We start from the raw sequence: 8159 nt of genomic DNA, 5'->3' as shown, positions 1-8159 counted from the left end.
TTTCTATGGTAACGTACAGCTCCTGCACTCAGATTCGTAGCTTTTTGGTAATAGCGAAAAAAAATATTTTTTTGAACAGTAGAGAAAGAGTAAAAGTATGTAAAAAAAAAACAAAAAAGTGACAGGACTGAAACATATACTTTGTTTTAAATGTTTTATACTTTGAAACATTTCGCTGGTTACTTTCGCTTTTTCCGCGCAGCTTTCTGCGGGTAGGACTGTTAGCGTTATTAATAAAGGAACGTGAATGAATGAGACAGTAAAGAGCGGGACATTCTTGATATTAAAAAGACAGACAGAATTAAAAACACAAAGCCGCCAAACAGAACTCAATCCGTTTCTGACTGAATGTTTTCTGCGCGCGAGGTCCGAGTGGAACACGGACAAGCATAGTAGATTTGTCTTCGGTGGCGCACCTAAAACGGTAAAAACACGGAGTGTCAAAATGCCTGCACTGGTGTGTATTCACATAAATACGGTCGGCACCGTGCATTATTTTTTACTCACTCAGTCTCTTACACACACGCGCGCGCGCAGAGAGAGAGAGAGAACTCTGAAGAGAATTCATCCCTCTCAGGTTGTAAATCAACCTCACAGTAAAAGCCCTGCACAATTTTTGATGATTTGTTTTTACTGACCTAATAAACTCTTTTGGAGTCAAGCAAAATGTTACCGGGCCCACTCATCGTTTTAATCATACGCTAGATTTAATTATATCGCATGGAATTGATCTTACTGATATAGATATCGTACCTCAAAGTGATGATGTTACTGACCATTTCCTTGTATCGTGCATGCTGCGTATTACTGATATTAACTATATGGCTCTGCGTTATCGTCCGGGCAGAACTATTGTTCCAGCCACCAAAGACAGATTCACAAATAACCTGCCTGATTTATCTCAACTGCTCTGTGTACCAATAAGTGCACATGAACTAGACGAAATGACTAGCAACATGGGCACTATCTTCTCTAATACATTAGAAGCTGTTGCCCCCATCAAATTGAAAAAGGTTAGAGAAAAACTTACTGCGCCATGGTACAACAGTAATACCCATTCTCTCAAGAAAAAAACTCGTAGTCTTGAGCGCAAATGGAGAAAAACTAACTTGGAAGATTTTATAATTGCGTGGAAAAACAGTATGTCCAGCTATAGACAGGCTCTAAAAGCTGCCAGGGCCGAGCATATCCACAAACTCATAGAAAATAACCAAAACAATCCTAGGTTTTTATTTAGCACAGTGGCTAGATTAACAAATAACCAGACGCCACCCGATCTAAATATTCCCTCACAGTTTAATAGTAATGACTTTATGAATTTCTTCACTGATAAAATAGATAACATCAGAAATACAATAGCAAATGTAGATTCTACAGCGTATAATACTTTAGCTTCATTCATCGCACCAAAAGATAAACTGCAGTGCTTTACAGCTATAGGACAGGAAGAGCTAAATAAACTTATTACTGCATCTAAACCAACAACATGCCTGTTAGATCCTGTACCCACTAAATTACTGAAAGAGTTGTTACCTGTAGCAGAAGAACCGCTTCTCAATATTATTAACTCGTCGTTGTCTTTAGGTCACGTCCCAAAACCATTCAAGCTGGCGGTTATTAAGCCTCTTATTAAGAAACCACAACTAGATCCTAGTGAACTGGCAAATTACAGACCCATCTCAAATCTTCCTTTTATGTCTAAAATTTTAGAAAAAGTTGTGTCTGCTCAATTGTGCTCCTTCCTGCAAAAAAATTATCTCTATGAAGAATTTCAGTCAGGTTTCAGGCCCCACCATAGCACAGAAACTGCACTTGTTAAAATTACAAATGACTTGCTTCTTGCGTCAGACCAAGGCTGTGTCTCATTGCTAGTTTTACTTGATCTTAGTGCTGCATTCGATACTATAGATCATGACATACTGATAGATCGATTACAAAACTATACAGGTATTCAAGGGCAGGCTTTAAGATGGTTTAGATCCTACCTGTCCGATCGCTACCACATTGTTCATTTAAATGGGGAGTCATCTCAATTATCACCAGTAAAATATGGAGTGCCACAAGGATCTGTCCTAGGTCCTCTGCTATTTTCGATATACATGTTGCCACTTGGTAATATTATTAGGAAATACGGGATTAGTTTCCACTGTTATGCCGATGATACTCAACTATATATCTCAACAAGACCAGATGAAACTTCTAAATTATCTAAGCTAACGGAGTGTGTTAAAAATTTAAAAGATTGGATGACCAATAATTTTCTCCTATTAAATTCGGATAAGACAGAGATATTACTTATTGGACCAAAAGACAGTACACCGAATCTCGTGGATTACATTTGCAACTAGACGGATGTACGGTTACTTCCTCTACAGTCAAAAATCTGGGTGTTATATTAGATAGCAACTTGTCTTTTGAAAATCATATTTCCCATGTTACAAAAGCGGCATTCTTCCATCTTAGAAACATTGCCAAGTTACGAAGCATGATACCTGTTTCTGATGCAGAAAAGCTAGTTCATGCATTCATGACCTCTAGACTGGACTATTGTAATGCACTGCTAGGTGGTTGTCCTGCATCTTCAGTAAACAAGCTACAGGTAGTCCAAAATGCAGCGGCTAGAGTCCTTACCAGGTCAAGAAAATATGATCATATTACCCCAATTTTATAGTCTCTGCACTGGCTACCTATTAAGATCCTTATCAGTTACAGAATATTATTACTTGCCTATAAGGCCCTTAATGGGTTAGCTCCTGCGTACCTAACTAGTCTTCTACCATGCTACAATCCCTCACGCTCCCTAAGGTCGCAAAACTCTGGACTTTTGGTAGTATCTAGGATAGCAAAGTCCACTAAAGGCGGTAGAGCTTTTTCGCATTTGGCTCCCAAACTCTGGAATAGCCTTCCTGATAACATTCTGGGTTCAGACACACTCTCTCTGTTTAAATCTAGATTAAAGACACATCTCTTTGGCCAAGCATTCAAATAATGCATCTCATAATCTTTTACTGCAGTTATATCTGATCAAATGCACATTATTATTCTTTAGCTTGTGTTAAACAAATCAATTTTGCTTGGTTGAAACAGCAGCTACACTAATTATGTCTCTATTTGTTTCTCTGTTTTTGCTAGGATTTACACAAGCTTCAGTCTGGATCCAGAACACCTGAGAAGAGATGATGCCAACCCCTCAGAGGACCTCAGATGATGCCAACCCTGAAACAACATACAGAACTACCAAATTTTGCTATAAGCTTGATTGCATCATATAATAATTGCTGTTAATAGTGTTCATCATCTGTTTGATTACATCTTTAATTTATTATGTCTTTAATTGATTTTTCCATTCATTTCTGCCATATGTACATTAACTGACAGTCACCACTGATAAGCTACCACTAAATATTGTAGAAACTTAATTTGCTGTAAAGTTGCTTTGCAACGATTTGTATCGTGAAAATCGCTATACAAATAAACTTGAATTGAATTGAATTAAGACATACAGTAAAACCTTCAAACATACATGTTTTAAAAACCTTCAAACAAACCTGTAAAGCCACAATTTTCATTGCCTATATTTTCTCTTCTAGTTAAAAATTATATGAATTTTATATTGCTGCAGTTCCTTTCATTTTTATTCTGCTTCCTTAAATTAAAATTGCATTTCTGAATCCTGTTGTTCATTTCCTATTCAGAATTTAAAAGCCATTCTCAATTCACTTCTGAATGGCACACAACCCTGGTGTGCCTGTGTGTGTGGATGTGTATGTGTGTGTGTGTGTAAGCAAGCAAGCAAGGGAGAGACACATGGGCCAAGAGGTGTGTATCTATGTGTTATAATTGTGTGACAGATTGACAGCGTGAGTGTGTGTGTGCACAAGTGTGACTGAGAGAAGGACTGGGTGTTTTTGTATATTTTGAAAAGCTGCACATGTTTGTATTTCCACCTGTCTGTATTTTTCCATAAATACTCAGCAGCCCTCAGTTCCTTCAAATATTAATAGCTCTAATTAATTTAAAAGCGTAGGACTCGCATCCCATTTTTGTATGGTCTAGCCAGTAATTGGAGGACAGGGCAGTGACCTCTGTTGTCAGTAGCGGTACGACAAACATTATTTGAAGTTAACACATTCTTTTGCTTTAATTTCTTTATCATTAATAGTACCAAACAGAATAATGAAAAAAAAATGTTTTGCTTTTAAACAGCTTTCTGTTTGTGTTTCAAACGCCATCTGAATAAAGATCGCCGCTGACCTGCAGACTGCTATTCACATTTCTATGAATCACAGCATTTCACTCTTGGGTATTTCACTTTGTTTGTTTGTGTTTGCTTGCTTGTTTGTTTGTTTGTTTGTTTGTTTGTTTGTGTGTGTGTGTGTGTGTGTGTGTGTGTGTGTGTGTGTGACACTTGCACTGTGGCTTTGTTCAGTACCATTCAGTTTTTGGAAATCACAGAGAACAGAACAATTAAAATGTATTAAATGTGTTAATGATGTAAAGAAAAAAGGATGATAATTGCAGGTGCTATCAGCCCTACACTCTAAGAGATGTCTATAAAAAATAGGGCCCAATGTATGCGTGTTAATATGAAGTTGTGTTTTAGGATTAAAAGAAATGTGTGTAAACTTATAATGGCCTGTCAGAAAAGAGTGTAGTATATTTTGGGATTTTTCTGGGAAAGTCATTCCCATAGCTAAGTTTTTTAAACACTTATTTACTTCAGTCTTTCTGACCCATCCTCCAGCATAATGTAACAGATCGGTCAGGCTCCACCACCACCCAATCACAACGATCTCTGTCACCTGAGTACTGAGAACCTGCACCTGTCACCAATCAAGCACCTCATCAACCACGTAGAGGATGCTCTGACTTTACTACTGCTGCCATTTGAATACGTCCTGCATTACTTACCTCCTGTGGTCCTCCTAGTTCCTGGATCGCTGAGGTGTGTGCTCTTCCGTGTGCATTCCAGCTCCTGTAAATGAAAGGACTCTGATCATTCCACTCATCATATCCTTTAAACTGTTCTACGAACTATACACTCACCATGTCATTACCTGGATCCTACATCCGTACTCTGTGACCAAATAAACTTGATTGATATACTAACCTGTTGCGTCAGACCTCTTCCGTTACACATGTTCTCCTCAAGAACTCTTCTTCTCCTCTGTATATTATTTCTGAGAGGCTCTCCAGAGAGTCCGTTTTATGCTCAAGCACCTCTATTATGGACAGCCAACCAAAACTAGCTCTCATTTTCCACACTCCATAACAGCCTCATGTGTGTTACATGAACATAAATTCCTGATTTAGTGCATGAAAGGGATTTACAAGTATGAGATTCAAGTAACCCCTTATAGTTGACTGTTGGACAACTTTCTTGGTTTAGTATATTAACCTATAATTTATACCTATATCTAACTAAAGAAACATCAACTGAGCCACAAAGAAATACTTTACACATGTGATGTGGTTCGGAAATACAGTGCCATGGCTGCATCCTTAATTTAAAATGATGTAAACACCATTTATATAATTGTTCTAACCTCTTTTAGCTGTGTGATTGATTTTACAAACAAGGAGTTTTATTTCCTAAAAGAAAAGTTGTTTTAATTATAGTTTCAGTTGAGCAAAGGCACATTTTTTTGTCTTTTGCACGTCCAAAAATATTCCCAGAAATGCTCTGACTTGTCACCACCCCAGTGCTAATTACCAATGATCACATTCAATGAGCGTGAAAAAAGAGCAATCAAGTGCTCTGGTGTAATGAAATTCACCACCGCAGAGAGTGATTTGCCCTGATAATTTGTCTTAGAAAATCAACACGGAGCTAGGCAGCCATATTTGTCAAAGGCGCTCACAGCTTTATGCATCAGAGGCAGCCTCAAAGGTCTTGAACCTGTAACTGTATGCTGTAATAGCCTGATGGGCTTCATGATTAGCCCATCGAGCTGAAGACCCAGGCCTGTTTCCTGAGGGAATGCAGCTTAATCTGCCCCTTTCCCTCTGTTTTCTCTATCTCTCTTTCTTTACTTAGAGCAGAGCTCATCTTTATAATGCTGTCTGCTGTGGTTTCTATTAGAAAAGAGCTCATTTAAGTTCATGAAGAAAGTCTTCAGATAAGTATATTCTGAAGAGGAGTTTGTCAAAGGAGAATTAAACTGAAAGCCCTGACAGGTGAGTTAGAGAATTAGCATTTCTTTAAAGGGGCCATATTCTATACTTTCATACCATTGTATGTTTTTCCTTCCATCCTTCCATCCATCCATCCATCCATCCATCCATCCATCCCTATACATGTTGTAAATACGCAGCATTATATTTTAAATATGCTCATCCATATTCTATACTTTCATACCATTGTATGTTTTTCCTTCCATCCTTCCATCCATCCATCCATCCATCCCTATACATGTTGTAAATACGCAGCATTATATTTTAACATGTTGTGACATCATAGCTATGATAATTTCTGAATGACCTGTTTTGGCAGCCTAATTTCCATAAATCAGCTGCAGGACTGGGGAAAGGAGCTTTGCATTGTGGATGTTAAAAGTATGAGGTACATTTAAATCTTTTATTTACCTCTTATTTACTTCATAATGTCTTTGAATAAATAGTAACACACCCCTCAAAAGGTATTTTGTGTATTAAACTGTTAATCACAAACAGCAGAACAAAGCCGTTGCACTATATAAAAGTAAATTCCTTGAAATGGTGCTATTGCAAGGATGCTTTGCTTTCAAATGTCTAGTCTCCACTCCAGTGTGTGTTTTGTCAAGCCATATTCAATTCATTATATTGATTACAGTACTTGGGGGAGTGCCAGTTAGTGCCAGATACCTAAATGAAATAATTCATATTCAAAGCAACAGCCCTTCCCTCAGCTCACCCCTTCAGTGAGAAGTCATTTTCCTCAGAGTCCATTTTAGCATCTGCCAGTGATAAAAAAAAATACACATATACAATTTCTATGAAGCCAATCTAAAATTGGATTTTCAAATCTAATCAGGTCTTTCAGGCATCTGTCATTCCCTGCTTGAGCCAAGTTCAACTCAACTTTCTTCTGTTTCACTATAAACAGCAGTTTTATTTTATTAGTATTTATTCATATTTTAAATTCGCTTTTATTTTTAGATTTTCAGATTTCATTTTCATTTTAGTTTAATAATTTTGTTATGTGCTTTTGTCATTTTTTTTGTCTTTTTTATATAAAGCCATATTTAATTTTTATTTCAGTTTTAGTTTTAGTCATTTTAGTACTTCAACACTTCAATTAGCTGCCAAGACAACATTTTTCATTTTATTTTTGTTGTTCATCTTATATTTATATAGTATTTTATTTTAGCTTAATTACCAAAAATGTTTAGTTAACAACATTGCAATAAACTTCAGTGTGTTTCCAAGTTTTTAGTTTTTTTACAATAAACTTTCCCATTAGGTTTATCTCCAAATGACCATGTTCACCTAAAAATGAAAATTCTGTAATTTACTCACATTTGTGTCGGCACCATATTTAAATTGAGAGCGATGCTCTAGAGCTTCAGGAGATTCAGTGGTCTATGTGAAGGTTCTTTAAAAATAATTTTTTTGTGTGTGTATTCCACAGAAAAAACAAACAATAGCAAACGGATTTGGAACGACATGAGGGTGAGTAGATAATGACAGAATTGTCATTTTTGAGTGACATATTCCTTTAAGGCCTGTTCCAACATGTTCCATTGTCATTTTTTATGCTTATTTAGAGTCAGTTTAAACTATCTGCCACAGCCTCCTCTTTTATACACATGGTTGATCACATGATTCACCGGATTTTTCTATTGTTGGACACTGTTCCCTCCCAGGCCTTTTCCCCTCATTAATCTTAATTAACATCATGCTGGAACGGATTCATTAGCATCTACCTCCGTGCACCTGCGATTCGAGTACGTCTCCATCTCCTCGCAGGGCTGAATGGCCGTAGCTGCGTGAGGGGACTCGAACAGAGCAGAACGTAATCATGCATGTGTCACCTCCATCTCTCATCTCACAGTCCCCGAGAATGTTTTTCCCCCTCCCGCTCTCTCTCTCAATGAGTCTTTCTCTCTGACAGTTGCTGGAGGCATCCTAGCTGTGATTGATGGGCCGATATCCTTTGTCATTATCAGATAACAGCACAG

Source organism: Sinocyclocheilus grahami, unplaced genomic scaffold (genome assembly GCF_001515645.1).
Source record: "Sinocyclocheilus grahami isolate Dianchi unplaced genomic scaffold, SAMN03320097.WGS_v1.1 scaffold116.1, whole genome shotgun sequence".
Taxonomy (NCBI): Eukaryota; Metazoa; Chordata; class Actinopteri; order Cypriniformes; family Cyprinidae; genus Sinocyclocheilus; species Sinocyclocheilus grahami.
The sequence above is the reverse complement of the archived record's forward strand: the minus strand, read 5'-3'. Positions refer to the sequence as shown.